The sequence below is a fragment of the Lemur catta genome, chromosome 11 (genome assembly GCF_020740605.2).
Source record: "Lemur catta isolate mLemCat1 chromosome 11, mLemCat1.pri, whole genome shotgun sequence".
NCBI classification, from domain to species: Eukaryota; Metazoa; Chordata; class Mammalia; order Primates; family Lemuridae; genus Lemur; species Lemur catta.
This window is the reverse complement of record NC_059138.1, coordinates 84005415-84025893: the sequence shown is the minus strand read 5'-3', so window position 1 is coordinate 84025893 and position 20479 is coordinate 84005415. Positions and strand designations below refer to the sequence as shown.

General features: G+C 38.1%; 1 long non-coding RNA gene across 1 annotated transcript in view; it reads left to right on the top strand.

The window, feature by feature from the left end:
• The window catches only part of LOC123647768, a 29507-nt gene extending 11922 nt beyond the window's left edge, over positions 1-17585 (top strand). Inside the window, exons 2-3 of the long non-coding RNA XR_006738330.1 lie at positions 13666-13737; positions 17550-17585. This is a non-coding gene — a long non-coding RNA (uncharacterized LOC123647768). The remainder of the gene's footprint in view (positions 1-13665; positions 13738-17549) is intronic.
• The last annotated feature ends 2894 nt before the right edge of the window (positions 17586-20479 follow it).

Sequence of the window (20479 nt, the reverse complement as noted above, 5' to 3'; positions counted from 1 at the left end):
ATCAAGAAGAAATAACATTCCTAAATACATATGCACCTAACACAGGAGCTCCCAGATTCAGAAAACAAATTCTTCTAGATCTAAGCAAGGAAATAAACAGCAACATCATAATTGCTGGGTACTTCAACACTCCACTCACAGAACTGGACAGATCATTGAGGCAGGAAATCAACAAAGAAACACTGGACTTAAATGGGACTCTAGAACAAATGGACCTAACAGACATTTACAATATTCCACCCCAAAACTGCAGAATGTACATTCTTCTTGTCAGCACATGGGACATTTTCCAAGACAGCTCATATGTTAAGCCACAGAACAAGTCTCAGCAAATTAAAAAAAAAAAAATCGCAATCATACCATGTATCTTCTCACACCACAGGGAAATAAAACTAGAAATCCATTCCAAGGAAACAATTCTACACAAAGAAAACATTGTTTGGTTGTGTTTTTCTAGTTTCCTCAGTAAATCCCAGATCAGGGCTCTGGACGGTTTGGTGGGAGTCATGTGTCCACTACTGGATCAGCTGTCTGTGAGCCAGGAGACATAGTCACAGAGCACAAACATGGTGCCTGCCACCCACCCCTCAAGAATTGGGGACTGTGATGATTAATTTTATGTGTCAACTTGCCTAGACTATGGTAACCAGTTATTTAATGAAACTGTAATCTAGGTGTGGTTGTGAAGGCATTTTGTAGATGTGGTTAACACCTACAAGCAGTTCACTTTAAGTAAAGGAGAGTAATACAATTTAGTGGCTTAAAACAAATGTATATATATTATAATATTTTACAGTTCTGGAGGTCAGTGTCTAAAATGGGTTGGCAGGACTATGTTCCTTCTAGAGGATCTAGGGGAGAATCCTATTCTTTGCTTCTTCCAGCTTCTGGAGGCTGCTTGTGTTCCTTGACTTGTGGCCTTCTTCCATCTTTCAAAGCCGGCAATCTCATCACTCTGACCTCTGCTTCTATCATCTCATCTCTTCTCTGACCCTCCTGCCTCCCTCTAATAAGGTCTCTTACGATTACACTGGGTTTACCAGATGATATAGGAGAATGTCCCCATCTCAAGACCCTTACCCTCATCACATCTGTCAAATCCTTTTGCCTTTGAAGTAATATATTTACAAGTTCTGGAGATTAGGATGGAAACATCTTTAGGTGGAGGCATTATTCAGCCTATTACAATAAATAATTATCAAACTGATAACACATAAGTTAAAAATCAAATAATATTGAAAGTCCTTCTCTCCAAGGCAAGTATTTTTAGTTTTTATATCAGTTTCTTGTATTATTTATCTTTATCATTCTCAATAATGGGCTTACATTGTCATTTCTTGTTTTATCAATTTGAGACATCCGTTGACTTCCTATTTTATTTAAGAAGACAAGGTGAACAAATAGCTTAAGTATTTTGTTTGCAACTATGCTTGTTAACACTATATAATTAAAATGTACAGTTAGGTTTAAGTCAGAGACATTCATTAATAAGGAATCTTCAAATGTGAATATTCCAGAAATTTCTCTAAGCCATCTGATCAGAGCAACTCTCTGAATATTGCCTTACTCTGGAAGATATTGGCATACATTTGAATAAAACTCAGAATTTCTCAAAATAAGCCCTAATTTAAAAAACTATTCTATATTCAAACTAAAATAATATTAGCAGAACTTTCCTTTCCAGAAACAATAATAAAGGAAATAAGGCATTTTGTAAAATGTGGTCCAGAACATAGTAAAAAATAATTGCATACTTAACTTCCACCTCCTCAAAACAGGCTGCTTTCTGTTCCTCAGCCTTGGAAACAAGGTGAAGAATAGCTTCTAAGCAACTTTGGACAGAGGATGGCTCTGTCCAGCAAAGCTCAAGCAGTTGAATATGGACACCTCAAAAGATTTTGTGGGAACCAGACCAAAGGATCCAAATTCTACTTTTAATAACTGATACAAAAGTGAAGTGGCTTCTGTCAAGTAGCAGTGCTACCTGGGGCTGCCGCAGCCCTGCACTCACCTATGTTATGCTCCTGAGCAAACACCTTAGAAGAGGGGAGACCTTTTCCCTTTAGAGAGTCTGCGTCCAGGAAGCTCTTTGTGTGAATGAGATGAGTGCTGACTCCAGGTGAGTATTTTAAGGCTTGGAGTCAAAGTCTTTTTCTAACATGGCTAGACAGAGTCCGTGTGTCAATGGCCCATCTCCAATTTGTTCTAATTTATTGCTATATATCTGTAGATCTAGGACTGCAGACCTTTGCTGTAGCATGATAACCACATGTAATGTTCATCGTAACTTAAGATTCCTAATCTGTGCCTGGAAATAATCCCTGCATTTAATAATAATACCTACACATAAAGCAATCCACTATTACAACTTATATGGTGACAAAACATTAATGATCTTCTGTAGAGCAAGTAAATATTTTAACCATATTTGTCTGCATCGAATTCACAGCTAGAATCCCCAAGATCAAAAAAATGTTGCACGATACGAATAACTTAAAATGCTCATATACACATGTACGTACACCCTCACACACACTTCTTACAGAACTGTTCTTGGGGAAACTCCATTTGTTGAGTGCCACTGCAGGTGTACTTTGCTAAACTGCTGCTCCAGGTATATTTGTTTGGAAAATCTACCACAGTAAGGCACAGGTGTTTATTGTATTAATGTAAGAAGAAAAGAAAGACATGCTTGTGGCAACCAGAAAGTTTTAAGGTCTTTCAACTTGTATAAAAAGGATCTGTAGAAACGTTTGTGTTCCTTCAGGATGCAAAGTTGGAGCCGAACTATCGCACCAGTTGCAAAAAGTGTACGGCAACTAGTGTCAAACCTGATACCCAGCCAGGCAGCAAAGCTCAGGACACACAGCTTGGGGGCCTTGTCCCACACCATGGCATAATCTGACCATGTGTGAATTTCACAAAAGACTCATATTGTTCTGCTAGTAGTGGAAAGCTCATACTGTCTCGAATCTCATCTTCATAGTCTTTTAAGAGACGCTCACGTATTAGCCCATCTTGTCAGAGGGTAAAGGGGTGACCTGGAGAGCCAGGTGCTGTGAGCGCTGAGGAGAGATTGACTTCCCAAAGCACAAGCTTCGCTCTGATTGAGAACAGCTTCCAAATGTCGCCACCTCTGATGAGGACTATATTCTTGTGTTCCGTTCTGAAAAATCAGCTCGGGATTGCAAGGCGCCGCTCGCTGCCGGAGTCGGCGGTGGGGTCTCCGTGGCCCGCGCCGGCGGCCGCGCGGGAACCGTCCCCGGACCCTGCGTGGCGGGCGGCGGGGCGCGGCTTTGGGGACCCGCTCAGCAGCGCTCCCCTGCCGGACCGCGCGGACCGGGCGGTGACCGCGGCCCGACCTCGCTCCTCCGCTGGCTCCGAGCCGGCTCCAATCTGCTGACTTCCTGTTTTGATAGACAATTTCGTAGACAAAGATTTGGCTCTGTTATAACTACCCCGCACCCCAACTTTCTCCATTCTCCCAATTTGATGACATCATTATTTTTGAGAAACTGATAATCGGTGTTCCCATTGTTGTGGTATTTACTGCAGAGCCAAATAGAGAAGTATGATTGCATTTCCTTTCCTAAAGACTGTTTGTCTTTGCATATTTGTCTTGTTGTTTCACTCATATAATTTTCTATGCAGATGTTCTTAATGCTTTCCAAATATTTCATCATATTATTAATATCTATCAGGTCTCCTTTTTCCTGGAGCCCTTCCTCCTGGGGCCTCCAGCCCTCCTGATCTCCAGTCTGCAGCTCTCCTCCTGTGATTCTCCTCATTCCGTCATTCCTTTCTTGGACAACTTGCGTTAAAAGGGTGGGAGGTGGGGTGAAGTAGAAAAGGGGACGACTTTTCTGAAAGTTGGATTTCTGGCATGTTGGCCTTGACTATTGGCTATACTGTTCTACACCGATGGGAAGGATCTTAAAATCCAACTTAATCATTAGACTCATAAGTCAGGCTTGACTTTGGTATAAAGTGAATCCTGATTTAGTATTTCTGACAACCAAATAATACTCAGGAAGAGCATTGGTTGTTTGAAATTAATTATATAATAATTTCTTCAGTTACAAGCCAGAAGAAGTCTTTTATATAGTGAATGAAAGAATTGTGCAAAGCTGAATGCTTTCTGAAGATTTGGTAGATGCCTTCTCAGTAATTACTGAGAAATAGTACATAATTAATAACATTCTATAATATAGAATGAAATTCCAGAAAGTGTCAAATTTTAATTAGACATTAATCATGTCTATAACGTATGTTAAATAGCATGAGCCTTTTCCCAGCTTTCCACTGAGAAGTAATCACAGTCCCACAAGTTAGTCATTCTGTAAATATTTGTTGGGTGTTTATTATGGTCGAGACACTAAGTCTCCTGAGAGTTCTGATCTTTGCCACATTTTCTTCCTCTCTTTGTTTTCTATCCTTTTTCTCCATTCTAAAAACCATCCATTACACTTCCTCAACCTCCCGCTCCATCTACTTTTCCCTTCCTGTCTCTCAGTCCCTGCCTCTTCCCTGGTCAGCACTGGCTCTGCACAGGTGCCTCCTGTTTATTCCCAAGGACTTTCCTGTATGGATCATCCCAATTTAACGTCTCCAGAGTGCTGTGCTGAATATGTTATAGGCATTCAAGAAACTATTGGTTATTGAAAGATTTTAGAACAATAGACACATGGCATTTCACTTACATCCTTGTTTCTAAGTTAATTTTTTTAAATTGCATATCTTTATACCATTATAACAATGGCACCTTTGTTGATTTCAGAGTTATTCAGTAGTCCCCTTAATTAAATTAATTTTCTGACAAAAATAAGGAATCAAGGGAGGGTGTACATATATAATATTATCCTATGATCTTTGGATTTGACCTGAAGCTTATTAAGGATTTCAGTAGAAATGGAATTATTTATTGCAGAGGAAAGGCCAAAATAAATATATTAATTTTCTTTCTTTCTTTTTTTTTTTTTGTAAAGTTAGTCAAGTGAAGCAGTGGGAGTGGAGAAAGAACAAAGAAGTCTGTAACTGCTGTGATCAATTAGTTGTAAACACTGCTACACTCGGAGCCACCCAAATGTGGAAGTTTTCTATTGCTGTTGTGATACATTATCATAAACTTAATGGCTTAAAACAACAAAAATGTATTTCAGTTCTTTATTTGGGTCAAAAGTCGAATGCAGATCTTAGTGAGCTAAGATCAAAGTGTGAGCAGGGTGTATCCTAGCGGCTGCCTGACTTCCTTGGCCCAGGGCCTCCTTTCTTCACCTTAAAAACTGGCAATGCCAGGACAAGTCCTTCCTATGCTGCCATTTCTCTGAATCTTGCTTCCAATTTCCTCTTCCACTTTTAAGGATTCTTGTGATTACAGTGGGCCCATCTGGATAATCCAGGAATAACTTCCCTATTTTAAAATCAGCTGATTATCAACCTTGATTCCCTCTGCAACTTTAATTCCCCTTTGGTAGGTAATCTAACATGTTCTCAGGTTCCAGGGATTAAGACATATCTTTAGGGAAGGGGTGGCATTCTTCTATCTACCACAGGGAACAAAGGAGGGGATCCAGACAGTCCCAAAGAAGGGAAAAAATATGACATTAAGTAAACACCATAATTTGGAGGAGTAGGTGGTAACAAAGAAGCACTGAAGACAATATAGCCCATGATGTTGGGAATACTTAACATTTTTCATAGAATTATGAGGCTGGAGAGACCTTGGCTATGTCATGTAATTGTTGACAGAAAGCAAAACACTAGAGTCAATTTGTACTGGTAAAAAAAAAATCAGCATTTCAGAAAAGAATAAAAATTGTACCCCTTATCTCTTGACTCAAACTTATTAATAAAATGACAGTAGGCAACTTTATGCAAATCGCCCTAAAACAAGAAAGCATATTTTCTTAAGTTCAATACAAATTATAAAAGGATTATATTCTGCAGTTGTACAATTTGATGAATTTTGGATTGTAAATTGCTCAACAGTCCATTATAGATGGTTTCTCACAAGTACTGTATAATGCTCTCTTGGCTTTTGATTTTTAGTGCTATTTTGGTATTACGTCTGGCATCTTCTAATTTGCATCTAAACCTAGATAGAAAATGTTGGGCACACCCTCATGTGTATGCACAGATACAGTGACTGAGATGTTTTCTGTATCCCACCATTCACCATGTTCCACCTCCATGTTCAAAGTCACTAAGGTGGAGTAGATAAATGTAGCATAGAATAACAGTTTCATTTTTTCTTTTTGTTCTTGCTATGAGCCACAAACTAATCATTGTCAAAGAGAGTGAGATTAGAATTCTCTGTTCCTTTTGGATTTGCATGAAGTTCCCCAATGTTAAAGTAAAAACTTAACTACATGCAGATAATACACTAGCATTCTTTTATTTGCTATACATTTATTAAATGAAATTTAATATCTAAATCCCAGATGGCTCTATATTTTTGAAGTGGTTATTTAAAATACAATCTGTAGCTCTCTTCCCTCTATTCTACTGACTCTATGTGCTTAAATGTTCCTTTTTTTTTTTTTTTTTTTTTTTGAGACAGACTCTCGTTCTGTTGCCTAGGCTAGAGTAAGTGGTTTGGTGTTATCATAGCTCACTGCAACCTCAAACTGCTGAGCTCAAGCAGTCCTCTCGCTTCAGCCTCCCAAAGTACTAGGATTACAGGCATTAGCCACTGTGCCCAGCTATAAATTTTCTCTTTTTTGAGCACACACACAAAAAATAAAGCTAGAAGTCCCAAAGGGAAAAAAAAATGGAAGCAGTGTTAATAATGAGATTTTAAAGTTGTAGGAGACTTTTGAAGTGGCCTGCACCAGAGAATTCCCACAAACAGTGAAATTTCCAATGGGTATGTCAATATTTTGTGATAAAGCTCAGGGGGCAATTTTAATTATTAGATAGGTCTATGCTATATCGGACTGAAGGACAACTCAATGTAACTTCCAAACATTTGCCCTGCTTATAACCTGTGGAATTACTCAGAATAAATCTACACTCTGCATATTAACTCTTCAAATAAGTTAAAATTCCTGTTGTATTCTTCCAAATGTTTTTTACCCCCAAGTTTAACATGCCCAGCTTATTTTTCTAATCTTCATGGTATATGATTTCTTTGATACACTCTAGTTTTGTCAGTTTTCATAAAATGTGATGCTTTAAACTGCACACATAATTCCAAATGTGTTCTGACTCCTTTATATCTAAGGGGAAAAAATCAACTTCCAGTCTCCACTAATCTTCTTCCCATATAAATACAAGGAACTTTCTGTTGAGAAAACCACTGAAACCAGGCTGGGCGCAGTGGCTCATGCCTGTGATCCTAGCACTCTGGGAGGCCGAGGCGGGTGGATTGCTCTAGGTCAGGAGTTCGAGACCAGCCTGAGCAAGAGTGAGACCCCGTCTCTACTAAAAATAGAAAGAAATTATCTGGCCAACTAAAAATATATATAGAAAAAATTAGCCGGGCATAGTGGCGCATGCCTATAGTCCCAGCTACTCGGGAGGCTGAGGCAGTAGGATCACTTAAGCCGAGAAGTCTGAGGTTGCTGTGAGCTAGGCTGACGCCACGGCACTCATTCTAGCCTGGGCAACAAAGCGAGACTCCATCTCAAAAAAGAAAACCACTGAAACCATATTTATGACTATAATACTACTAATCAAACTAGCCTTAATATATTGCAAGTTGTCTAATCCAAGTACTTTACATAAATGATTTCCCAAACTCCCCTAAGATTTATATACATATATATATTTCACATATACATATTAACACAACAATCCTGCAATGCATTGTTTTCCTTGAGACTCAATGTCAGTGGAGGTCACACTGCATACCTAGCAACCTTGATTTTGTTGGTATCTACTCATCCCCACTGTGACTGAAGTGAAGGTGACACACCAGAGTAAATCCTCTGGTCTAAGCCAATTAAGGTATTTAAGAATGGGAGCAATCCCCCTTGCCAATAGATAGGCTTAATGACAGGTATGTGATATAGTTCTGGCTAATTACACATGTAAGAAACTCACTGGAGTTGCTTCTTGAAAAGATTTCCTACCAGCCTGGGCAACATAGTGAGACCCAATCTCTACAAAAAATTTTTTAAAAAGTTAGCCAGGTGTTTTGGCTCCCCTGTAGCCCTAGCTACTCAGGAGGCTGAGATGGGAGGATCAGGAGTTCAAGGTTACAGTGAACTATGGCAGTGTCCCTGCACTCCAGCCTGGGAAACAGGGCAAGACCATGTCTCTCAAAAAAGAAAAAAAAAAAGAAAAGAAAAAAAATTTCTTCATCCTTAAAAATGAGATCCTGGCCGGAGGCGCAGTGGCTCCCGCCTGTAATGCTAGCACTTGGGAGGCCAAGGCGGGTGGATCGTTTGGGCTCAGGAGAAATTATCTGGACAACTAAAAAATATATATATAGAAAAAAAAATTGCCTGGCATGGTGGCCCAAACCTATAATCCCAGAACTTTGGGAGGCAGAGGCAGGAGGATTGTTTGAGGCCAGGAGTTCCAGATCAGCCTGGACAACATAGTGAGACCTCATCTCTATGAAAAATATAAAAATAGGTGGGTGTGGTGGCAAGTATCTATAGTTCTGGCTCCATGAGAGGCTGAGGCAAAAAGATCCCTTGAGCCCAGAAGTTCTAGGTTGCAGTGAGCTATGATTGTACCACTGCACACTCCCGCCTGGAGAACAGAGGAAGTCTCTAAAACAAAAACAAAAACAAGAAAGTTAAAAAAAAAAAAAGGAGATAAGAAATGCCCTCTTGGCTGCCTCTGGAATGTTATGTATGGCCATTTTGCTATCAGTTGGAAATGTCAGAGTGAGCATATTGGAAGAACCTGAATCCTTGATGTCAACCCACCATTCCTCCATATTTCCTGCCCTCCTTCTATACTTCTTGTCTTATGAGATAATGAACTCTCTTATTATTTAAGTCAAATTGAATCAAGGTTTTCTGTTACTTGCAGCCAAAGTCATCTTAATTGAAACATTCTGCCCTTGAATATTAAAAAAAACCATGTTAACCCTCAACTCACGGTTAGTGAGAAATCCAATATCCTCCCAAAATTTCTTTGAATTCTCTCAGGATGACTTTTTCCAAATCCAACTTTTGTGTACTGAACTCTTGAGCACTGTGCCAATCCAGCCATGGAACATGACTTTCTCTTTCTATCTCTTTCTCTTTCTCATCTCTTTCTCTTTCTCTTCTCTCTCTCTCTCCATACACACAGACACACACACACACACACACACACACACACACACACATAGCACTCACATAGCACTCACATCAGACACACAAAGCTCTGTGTGTATGTGTGAAACCTTATTGAAGGATGAGGCTGAGAGAATAGAGTTTACATTCCTACAGTAAAATGTCTTAAAATGAATTATTAGATATTCTTATTTTTAAACATCCTCGCAATTCTACGTATTGGAATTTTTCACTGGTCATCTTCCATAGTCAGCAGTCTCTTGTTTCATTCTTCAGGCTGATCTCTTCAGAGAGAAGCACTTAATGACAATTCCTACACCTTATCTTCAAATTAATTTAGTTTTCTACTTACTGAGGGACTGTGGTTTACTGTTGCCTATGAAAACTCATTCAATGCTCTGCCTAATTAAGGGTCATCTAGTTCGCATCTTACTTTTCTGGGGCATAGAAATATTGGCAGAAACTCTGAAATTTCAGTCTGTCCTCTCTGCCTCTTCTATCTGCCTCTGCAAATGGAAGGAAGCAACATAGAAAATAATTTTCCCACTGATATGAATGCAGCCACTCCACCTTAGAAGAAAAGGAGAAGCTACAGTCATTTTGGGTTGTAAATAACATTTTTTTTCTGTGATGTACAAGAATGCCAATATGATGAGTAATTGTGCTACAGTATTTGCAAAGTGAATCTTCTCAGAAGATTTGAATCTTTTTCTGACACTACAGAGCTCTGCAGCATGGAAATCCCTCATTTCATCACCAGTTTCTATACATGGTAAGATTTAAAAAAAAAAAAAAAAAAACGTCAGAAACTTATTTTCTAATTAGCTCTGTAAATCTCTTGGGTATCACGGAGGCCAAGAAGTCTATTGGCTGTGTTGGGCTGAAATGTGCTGTGTTGGGCAGCTTGGTGATTTGTCAGAAATAGATTCTATAGGTGTAGTCTATGTTGAATTTAATAATACACTTCTAACCAGATATTTTCTTAGATTTCTTATGTCCTTTCTGTCTCTTTGAGTCCCTCTAGTTTGCTTGGAAAAAGGATGGAAATGACAAACATGATCCCAGGACAATTACTTCTCCACAAAAATTCCTGTTAATTACTCCTCGGTAGCCCAGTTTTCAAAAGTAACCTGCTCTCTGGCCGGGCGTGGTGGCTCACACCTGTAATCCCAGCACTAAGGGAGGCCGAGGCAGGCAGATCCTTTGAGCTCAGGAGTTCGACACCAGCCTGAGCAAGAGCAAGACCCCATCTCTACTAAAAATAGAAAGAAATGATTTGGACAGCTAAAAACATATATATAGAAAAAATTAGCCGGGCATGGTGGCTCATGGCTGTAGTCCCAGCTACTCGGGAGGCTGAGGCAGTAGGATCGCTTGAGCCCAGGAATTTGAGGTTGCTGTGAGCAAGGCTGACGCCACGGCACTCACTCTGGCCCGGGCAACAGAGTGAGACTCTGTCTCAAAAAAAAAAAAAAAAAGTAACCTGCTTTCTTAATACATTCATTTTTTCATTTATTAATTCATTCATTCATTTATTACTTATTGTCTATCTTCTATATATATCCACTTTCTGGTTACTCTTCAGCCTTATGCCCCTTGATGTTAGAATATTCATGAAAATACTTTAAGCTTTTCTAATTTCACACCAATGTCAAATCTATATAGTACTCCACCCAACTGCCTGCTTAATTGAAATGGGATTCAGTGCAAAAAAGGATTAGTTAAGTCAAGAAAGTTGGACCATTTATAGTTTATTGTTACATTTATAGCTGGTTATCCTTAAGAATTAAAAAGAAATACTTCTATAACCAGAAACTTTGTTTACTATTGCTAGTTGGCCGTGTAAACCTTTTAAATGTTTTTGTAGTAGTATTAAAGGTGGCTACAGAACTTTGATTTGAGTAAAATTAAATAATGAGAATTATTCTGTTGTTGTTCACAGTCTGTTTACTGTATCTACCAGCTTAGCAGTAATGCCAGAAATTTAGCTTGCTCCTGGCGTAGAACTTAGTAATATGATGCTGGTCCCCCCAAAACTTAGATAATTTTTTAGGATTGTGCCTAAACCAAAAGCAATTTCATTTTGTACTTGATTTTATTTAACTTGAATAATGCCTGCTTATATAAAATAACACCAACTAAAGCTTCTCTTTCAGAATAGATTCAAAGCAGTAAAAAATATAGCATATGAGGATGATGATGCTACTAACTTGTTATATTAGTTTGCTAGGGCTGCCATAACAAAGTACCACAAACTGGGTGCTTAAATAACAGAAATTTATTGTCTCACAGTTCTGGAAGCTGAAAGTCCAAGATCAAGGTGTCGGCAGGGTTTGTTCCTTCTGAGGGCTGTGAGAAAGAATCTGTTCCTTGCCTCTCCCTTAGCTCCTGGTGCTTTGCTGGTAATCTTTGGCACTCTGTGGTTTGCAGATGCATCACCCCAATATCTGCCTTCATCTTCACGTTGCGTTCTGCCTGGTGTGCATGTTTGACCCCAAGTTTCCCATTTTAATACATACAGTAGTCATATTGGATTAGGGCCACTCCCCACTACTCTAGCATGGCCTTATCTTAATTATATCAATGAACCTGTTTCAAAATAAGGTCACATTCTGAAGTACTGGGGGTTAGGACTTCATAACACTTGTAATCAAAATTATGTTTTATATTAATAGTTCTTCATTTCTTCAACAAATATTTACTGTCTGTGTGGTAAGCACTATACTAGGTACTATAAATACAGTAATAACTTAGATATAGTCCCTATCCTCAAGAGACATCAGTTCATGGATTTGCACCTCTTCACTTCATAGCCTTTTCACTTCCAAGGAAAAGAAATAAAAAGGGGATACAAATGTCTAAGAACTATATGGCAGGGTAGCCAAAACCAATAATAATGGCCAATATTTGTTGAATACTATGCACACCTCACCATGGAAATTATCTCATTTAGTTCTTAAAACAATGCCACAAGGCAGGAACTATTATTATCACCCCTATTTACAAATGAGGAAACTGAGGCTCTGAGAAGCCAAGCAAGGGGCAGAGTGAGAATTTAAACCTAAGATGGTCTGAGCTAGATACCACTGCTATATAATCCCTGCATTATATATCTTCTAATAATGGGAAGAGCTGAGAAAATATCTTTCCTCCACCTTTGAACAGTGATGTAAAGTACTACCTATGATCTTACTTCTTCTCTTTCTGTTTGTTGCTTTCTTTTTTACTCGCCAAACATTCACAAGTCCATTCGTTTCTTCCATCAACACTTCTTGCTAAAGAAAACCTTTTCTTATCTCCCTTTTTTTCTCCCCATTTCCTTACAGGGCTTCCCTTTCTACTCAGAAACTGAATTTCTTCAATAGAACATGTTAATAATTCAGGGCTCTGTACTGGGAAATTGAGTGGGAAGTGGTTGGCCTACTATTCTAGGACAAAGAACAGAAAGCATCGCACCTTGTAGAGGTAAACCTTTTGGAAAGTGAAGGGATGGGGTTAAGTTCTTTCTAGGAAGGAAATAATTCTATTTCATGCCACATCTATAGACTCCACCCTACTACTGCCATCACAAACCCAGCCTCTTGACGCCACTGCCACACTGGCTTTCTGTTGATATGGTGACAGTAGATAAGGGTTTGCTGGGTAATTAGAAGTATATTTTTTCCCCAGGGTCTAAAGCAAAACAACTCAGTAATGGCATCTTTGTGAGGAAAGTGAGATGTAATAACTGAGGCCAGCTATTAATAGTTCTCAGAGCTCATAAGTCTCTAATATTAACCTCACGGTAAATTAAACAGGTTCCAGTCATACATTCTAACCTCTCTTTTTTCTATTCAGTGACAAGATTCTGAGAGTGTAAAGACAAAGTGTGTGACTGGGGAAAAAAAATTAAAAAAAGAAAGAATTTAAATTAAAAAATTAAGTAATTTAATTTTAAAAATTTAATTTAAATTTTTTAAAAAAAGAAAAAAAAAGATTCTGAAAGTGAAACTAATATATTTGATTATGTAGTACATCATGAATAATTACAAAAAGGGTATCTATACTAAATATTTTCTTTTTCATTTCTAAGGACTTTAATAGGATCCTTTTTACTATGTAGAAGCCACAGTTTAAAAATGATTCTATTTTAGGGACAAGTCTTGTATTTCTAATCTGTTAAATGATGGCAAATGCCACAGTTATCATTACTTATTGCAGAAATGTCTTTTAAAAGTGTAGGTAGAAATTTTTGTTGGAAGCACAAAGTAAAAGAGAGAGTCAAATTTCAGAGATGTAGGATCATAGTTGCTTCTAAAATCTTTCCCTTGAAAGTGTTATAGACAAAGCCTGTTTATTTAACATGTTAGTTAATGTTCTTACATTAGCTGTGTCTTGGGCACAGTCATCCATTTATTCAACGAGCATGTATTGAGTATCTATTTTATTCCAGGAACTGACCTAAAAGCAAGTGAGAGACAGAAAACACATCCTCCAGGAGCAGAGTGCCAAATGGGAAAGAGAGGTAAGTCAATAGGCAGTTTCAATGCAATGTGGTAAATAATGTAATGCAGATATGTGCAGGGGACACACAAGAGTGTGCCTAAGCCAGGTTGTAAGGTCAGCAGGGTCAGGAAAGTTGTCCAAGAAAATGAAACATTTGTTATATAATGAAGAATAACTACTGTTAGAAGTGACTTACAGTTTGCTAAATCTGGTAAGATGTTGTCAGTTCCAAGTGATAAGTACCTCTCTTTTGCAAACTCTAAAAGAAACAGTATTTTGATGATGGAGGATTCAACCATGTGTGACTGCCTTTGTCTTTTCTAGCCCAATTATTAATGCCAGAAATCAAGAGAAAGGAGGAGGAATTTAATGATTGGGGCAGGAATTTAGCTGCTTGAGTTAGAGAAAGAAATATGGTGTATACAGACTTGGCCAGAAAAAAACGGGTATGATTCCTCCTAATCTTAGGAGGGCTTGATGAAAGACAGTTTCCAAATAAATTCCTTTAGTGCTGAATTTCTATCCTTTTCATCTTTAAACTCAATCATTCCAGGCTTGAAACTGACCCATGTAACTTGCACATGTAACTAGACAGCTTTGAATAGGTGCAAGAGTATTTCCAACTGTACTCGGGAGGAGGAAGTGTGGGCACCATTTTCCTCTTCATCGATAGTAGTTACTGAGAAAGTTGTTTAGAAACTCCTTATCCATTCATTCAGACATTATTCATTCTTAAAAAATAACATAGTTTGGTATGTAAATTATATCTTAATAGAACTGTTTTGAAAAAGCCATTCATAGTATACTTGATTGTCTTTTCCCCTAGGCCACCATAGTTTGGCACATAAAGGCTTCTTGAGTTGAGTTGACTAAGTGGCCTGGTTGGTTCCCTCTGCAGTGTTGTCCACTTCCTCTGGCTCATGTCCCAGAACGACAGTCCTTTTTCTTTTCTGGTTAATGCCACTGGATGTGAACTCAAATCCCCTTTATTCAGAAACTTACTGTTCAAACCTCCAGAAAAAACTCTGTATAAAATCCTCATCAATAAAAAGAGAATAACTGAATGGAATGCTTGGAAATGTTCCCAGGAATGTCCTTAACCTTGGGAAAAAATTTCCTAGTCCATTGTGTTTCTACTCACTCATCCACAGGAATAGAATAAGTAAGAACAAGTAAAGGTACGATTAGTAGTACTGCGAGTGTGGAGGTTCTAGAGGAAAACGCCTGGCTCCTTTTCAGCAGGGAGCTTAGATAGGAGCATAAGGACATGGGGGTGGGGATGGGGGGGAGACACAGTCCTCTTTCCAAAAGGTTTATATCTAAAAGGTTAAAAACAAAAGCAAAAACAAGTCAAAGCATGTTTGATGGGGAGAAACAGAGTTGATATAAATAAATATATATGATACAAATGTTTAGATATGGAACAGATTTTTTTGTTGTTGTTAAAGAAAAAATGAGGTTTTACTTTCATTAATGGCAGAACAGCATGCATTAGATCAACTATACACAAGTAATACTTACAAACTCTGGACAAAATATTTAAAAAAAAAAAAACAAACTATATGAAGGCACTGAAAAATGACCAAAGCAGGCAGAAAATGGAGGGAAATCAACATTTAGAAGAAAGGAAAGACACTGGATAAGTTTTCCATTTTTTTATGACTCGATCTGAGGGCAGGCTCTAGTCAGCAAAACATGGAGTGGCTTACGCTCATAAACTTGTAGTCTTACAGGTTAAGTATTAAGAGTCAGAGTTCAGAGCAACCACAACTAGAATGTGAAGGATAATATTCTAGAGGGAAGAGAGCTATACAAGTGTAAACCAGTTTATGAGCATAAACTCTGCTTGAAAATCCGGCTGACTCCTTCACTATACATGTGCAGGGCAGAATCTAGGCAGCCCATATATGTTTAAAAGAACTGAACAAAGATTTCAGCTGCTGCCCAACATAGAGGAGACACAGTCTGGAGTTTGAATTCTGTCAAATTAACTGTCTCCTTAGACAAAAACCAATTTTTTTCAAAACACCGTTAGAGACAGAAAAACCAATATTCTTGAGAAGAACATAACAGAGTTCAGAGTTTCTACAATTTAATATTCATTTACCATGTCTAGGATACAATTCAAAATTACTAGACATATTAATAAAAAGAAATAGAAAAATGTGACCAACGCTCAAAAGGAAAAGACAATCACTAGAGACCAACCCTAGAATGCTTCATACATTGTAATTAGCCAACAAGGATTTTAAGGCAGTTGTTACATATACTTAAGGATGTAAAAGAAAATATGATTTTAATGAGTGAACATATAAGAAATCTCAGCAGAAAAAGAGAAGCTATAAAGAAATAATCAAATGGAAATTCTAGAACTAAATATTAAAGTATCTGACATAAGAAAATTCACTGGATAGGCTTAACTGCAGATTGAAGATTACAGAAGAAAGAATTAGTGCCCTTGAAGATAAATCAATAGAAATAATCCAATTTGAAAAAAAAGAAACAGAGAAGAAATCCTGGGCAAAAATGAGCAGAACCACAGTGATTTGTTAAATAACATCAAGAGGTCTAAATATGTGTAATTAGAGTCCCAGGAGGAGAGAGAGAGAAAAAAAGAGAGAGAGAGAGAATGACCAAAAATTTGAAGAAATAATGGTCAAAGTATTTCCAAATTTGGTGAAATGTACAAGATTTTGGCAAACTCTAAGCAAGGTAAGTATAAACAGAACCATACCTAGGCACATCATAACCAAACTCCTAAAAACCAAAATTAAAAAAAAAAAAATCTTTAAAGCAGCCAGAGAAAAACAGCACATCATAGACAGGGCAACAATGATACTTACGACAGCTGACTTCTTACCAGAACCCAGAAAGCAATGAATGACCTATTTAAAGTTCTGAAAAGAAAAAAACCTGGATCCTAGAATTTTATATCTAGTAAAAGTACAAATGGTCCCCAACTTATGATGTTTCAACTTATGATTTTTGACTTTATGATGAGTTTATTAGGGTATTAAATACTTATGATGTTTTTGACTTATGATAGTTTTGATTTGCAGTATGTTTATCAAGACATAACCCCATCCTAAATTGAGGAGCTTCGGTATCTAGAATTTTACATATAGCAAAAATATCCCCAAGGAAATGCAAATTAGAACAATTTGGTACTACTACATGCCTGTTCGATAATGGCTACAATCCAAAACACTGACAATACCAAATAGTAATGAGGATGTGAAGCAACAGGAACTTTCGGTCATTGCTTGTGAGAATGCAGAATGGGAGAGTGACCTTGGAAGGCAGTTCAGCAGTTTATCACAAAACTAAACATACTCTTACCATCTGATCCAGCATTTGTACCCCTTGGTATTTCACCCAGAGGAGTTGAAAACTTATGTCCACACTAAAACATGCACACAGATGTTTATAGTGGCTTTATTCATCATTGCTGAAAAATGGAGGAAACCAGGATATCCTTCAGTAGGTAAATGGAAAAACGACTGTGGAACTTCAACAATGAAATATTGTTCAGTGCTAAAAAGAAAGGAGCTATCAAGCCATGTAAAGATACGGAGAAAACTTAAATGCATATTACTAAGTGAAAGAAGCCAATCTGAAAATGCTACATACTGTATGACTCCAACTACTGTATATAACTCTCTGGAAAAGGCAAAACTATGGAGACAACAAAAAGATCAAGGTTGCCAGAAGTTAGGTGGGGAGGGAGGGATGAATAGGCAGAGCACTGAGAATTTTTTAGGGCAGTGAAAATACCCTCTATAATAGTGTAATTGTGGATACATGTCTCTATACATTTCTCCAAACCCACAGAATTCATGACGCTGAGTGAACCGTAATATGAACTACGGACTCTGGGTGATAATGATGTGTCAAAGTTCATCAGTTGTAACGTACGTACCAATCTGGTGGGACATGTTGATAATGGGGGAGTCCATGCATGTGTGGGGCAGATGGTCTATGGGAACTCTCTGTGCTGTCTGCTCAATTTTGCTGTGAACCTAAACTGCTCTAAAAAATAGTCTATTTTTAAAAGTCCTTCAAGAGTAAAAGAGAAATAAAGGCATTTTAAGATATACGAAAACTAGGAGAATTCAGTGTCAATGAACCCCTACTACAAAACATGCTAAAGAAATATTTAGTACTGTATGTCAAACAGTATCCTCCATGTCTTATTTTAATCTGTGTTTCCTAGATTCAAGCCTGAAACAAAAGTTTCAAGTGAAGTGGTTTATTTGGTAGGCATTATGGGCAGTATTGTGTCCCCCACCACCAAATTTATATGTTGAAGTCCTAACCCCTAGTACTTCAAGATATAACCACACTTGAAGATTAGGTCTTTAAAAATGTGATTAAGTTAAAATGAAGTCTTGAGGGTGGGCCCTAATCCAGTGTGACTGACATCCTTATAAGAAGAGGAAAGTTGGACACACAGACGCCAGACATGTGCACATGGACAGATGACTGTATGCAGACACAGGGAAAAGGCAGCCTTCTGCAAGTCAAGGAGAGAGGACTTAGATAGAACCAAACTTACCTGACACCTTAATCTTGGACTTCCCAGCCTGTTGTTTAAGCCACCCAGTCTGTGGTATTTTGTTATGGCAGCCCCTGCAAACTATTAATAATATAGTAGGTGATCCCAGGAAACACTGTAGAGAAGGGGGAAGTAAGAAAGGGAAAAAAGGCCAGCCAATATAAGGTGTTATTACAGGTTGAGTGTCCCTAATCCAAAAATCCAAAATTTGAAATGCTCCAAAATCTGAAAACTTTTGAGCGTCAACGTGATGCCACAAGTGGAAAATTCCACACCTGACCTCATGTGATGAGTCACAGTAAAAACTTTGTTTTGTGCACAAAATTATTGAAAATACTGTATAAAATTACCTTCAGTCTATATGTATAAGATGTATATGAAATAAGTGAATTTCATGTTTAGACATGGGTCCCAGCCCCAAGATATTTCATTAGGTACATGTAAATATTCCAAAATCTGAAAAAAAAAAATCCAAAATCCGAAACACTTCTGGTCCCAAGCATTTTGGATAAGCACCTGTGTTAGGCTCTGTGGGAAATAGCCAATGTGGATACTCTAGGGCGTAGGCCTGAGGGCGCATTGCTAAAGATCACAGTAATTAAGAGGACAGCTTTGGAGTCAGGCAGATATGGGTTCATCCCTACTAGCTCTTTATCTATCTATAAAAAGGGATAATATTACCACTTTATGAGGATAAAGTATCATAAAGTAACACAGTCTATGTAAAACCTTTAGCCATTACTTGACATATTTTAAGTGCTAAATAAGTATCACCATTTTTTTAAACATTTAATTTCATGACAACTCTGTGAGATCAGTGTAAATAGTCATTTGTTTTAAAACACCTCCAGTAATTGAAGTGATTAAAATTTAAGGTATATTGGGAATCTTAACTATATTATTAATATTTTGGTTTATAGGCTGGGCACGGTGTCTCACACCTATAATCCTAGCACTCTGGGAGGCTGAGGCAGGAGGATGGCTTGAGGTCAGGAGTTCAAGACCAGCCTGAGCAAGAGCGAGACCCAGTCTCCACTGAAAACAGAAAAATTAGCCAGGCGTGGTGGCATGTGCCTATATAGTTCCAGCTACTGGGGAGGCTGAGGCAGGATCCCTTGAGCCCAGGAGTTTGAGGTTGCTGTGAGCTAGGCTGACGCCATGGCACTCTAGCCCAGGTGATAGAGCGAGACACCATCTCAAAAAAAAAAAAAATATATATATATATATATATATTTATTTTGGTTTATTATGTTTAGTGCAGTGGCTTAGTAAATACTTAATATACTAAATACTTATGTGAACTAAAATAAACTCTTAAGCCTCCCAGGCAACTGAATGAACCCCCTCTTGGCCAAGGAGACCCCAGAAATACCCTAAAGCTGACTTGCTGGCCATGACAAAGGAGGTCAGGCACACCTGATCATGCTCCCTCCCTTCTTGAAGATACCCTTTGTAACTCATTTATGGGCCTAAGGCTATGCAAGACAAAGCGTAAACCATGCCTGCAGGTCCTCAATTTACCCAACAGATCTGTGAGTCTATGTCTGGTGACTTGTCTCTGATTGGTGACTTCCTTATGTTAACTTAAAACATTCCAAGGCTTTAGACACAGTTTCATTTCTTTAACCAATTACAAATCAAAGAATCTTTAAACCACCTACAATCTGTAATCCCCCAGGATTAGAGGTGGGATACAGATATCCCACCTTTTTGGGCCTAACCAATGTACACCTTCCATGTATTGATTTATGATTTTGCATGTAATTCCTGTCTCCCTAAAATGTATAAAACCAAAGTGTAACCCAACCATCGAAAGTCCACTTGCTCAAGGCTTCTTGGGCGTGGCTCCGGGCCATGGTCACACATCCCTGGCTCAGAATAAACCTTTTTAAATTATTTTACAGAGTTTGGGTTCTTTTCCATTGACACTTAAATGTGTAGTATATATTTAGTAATAATTCATTTATATACACATATGATTTTTGTATTGATGGGGCTGGGCTGTACTGAAATTATATTGCTTTGTTTTCTAAATTTTCCTGCTTCTGCAAAAATATGACACATAGATATTTTGTTCGTGATACATGTCAGGTGTTTTCTTCCTCTAAGTACCAAGGTTTGGAAAGGGACTTTTGGTGAGTCATAGTCTTGGACTCTTGTGGTGAAGTGTGACCTTATCATCTGTCTACTGCCTCCAAGCATTGCT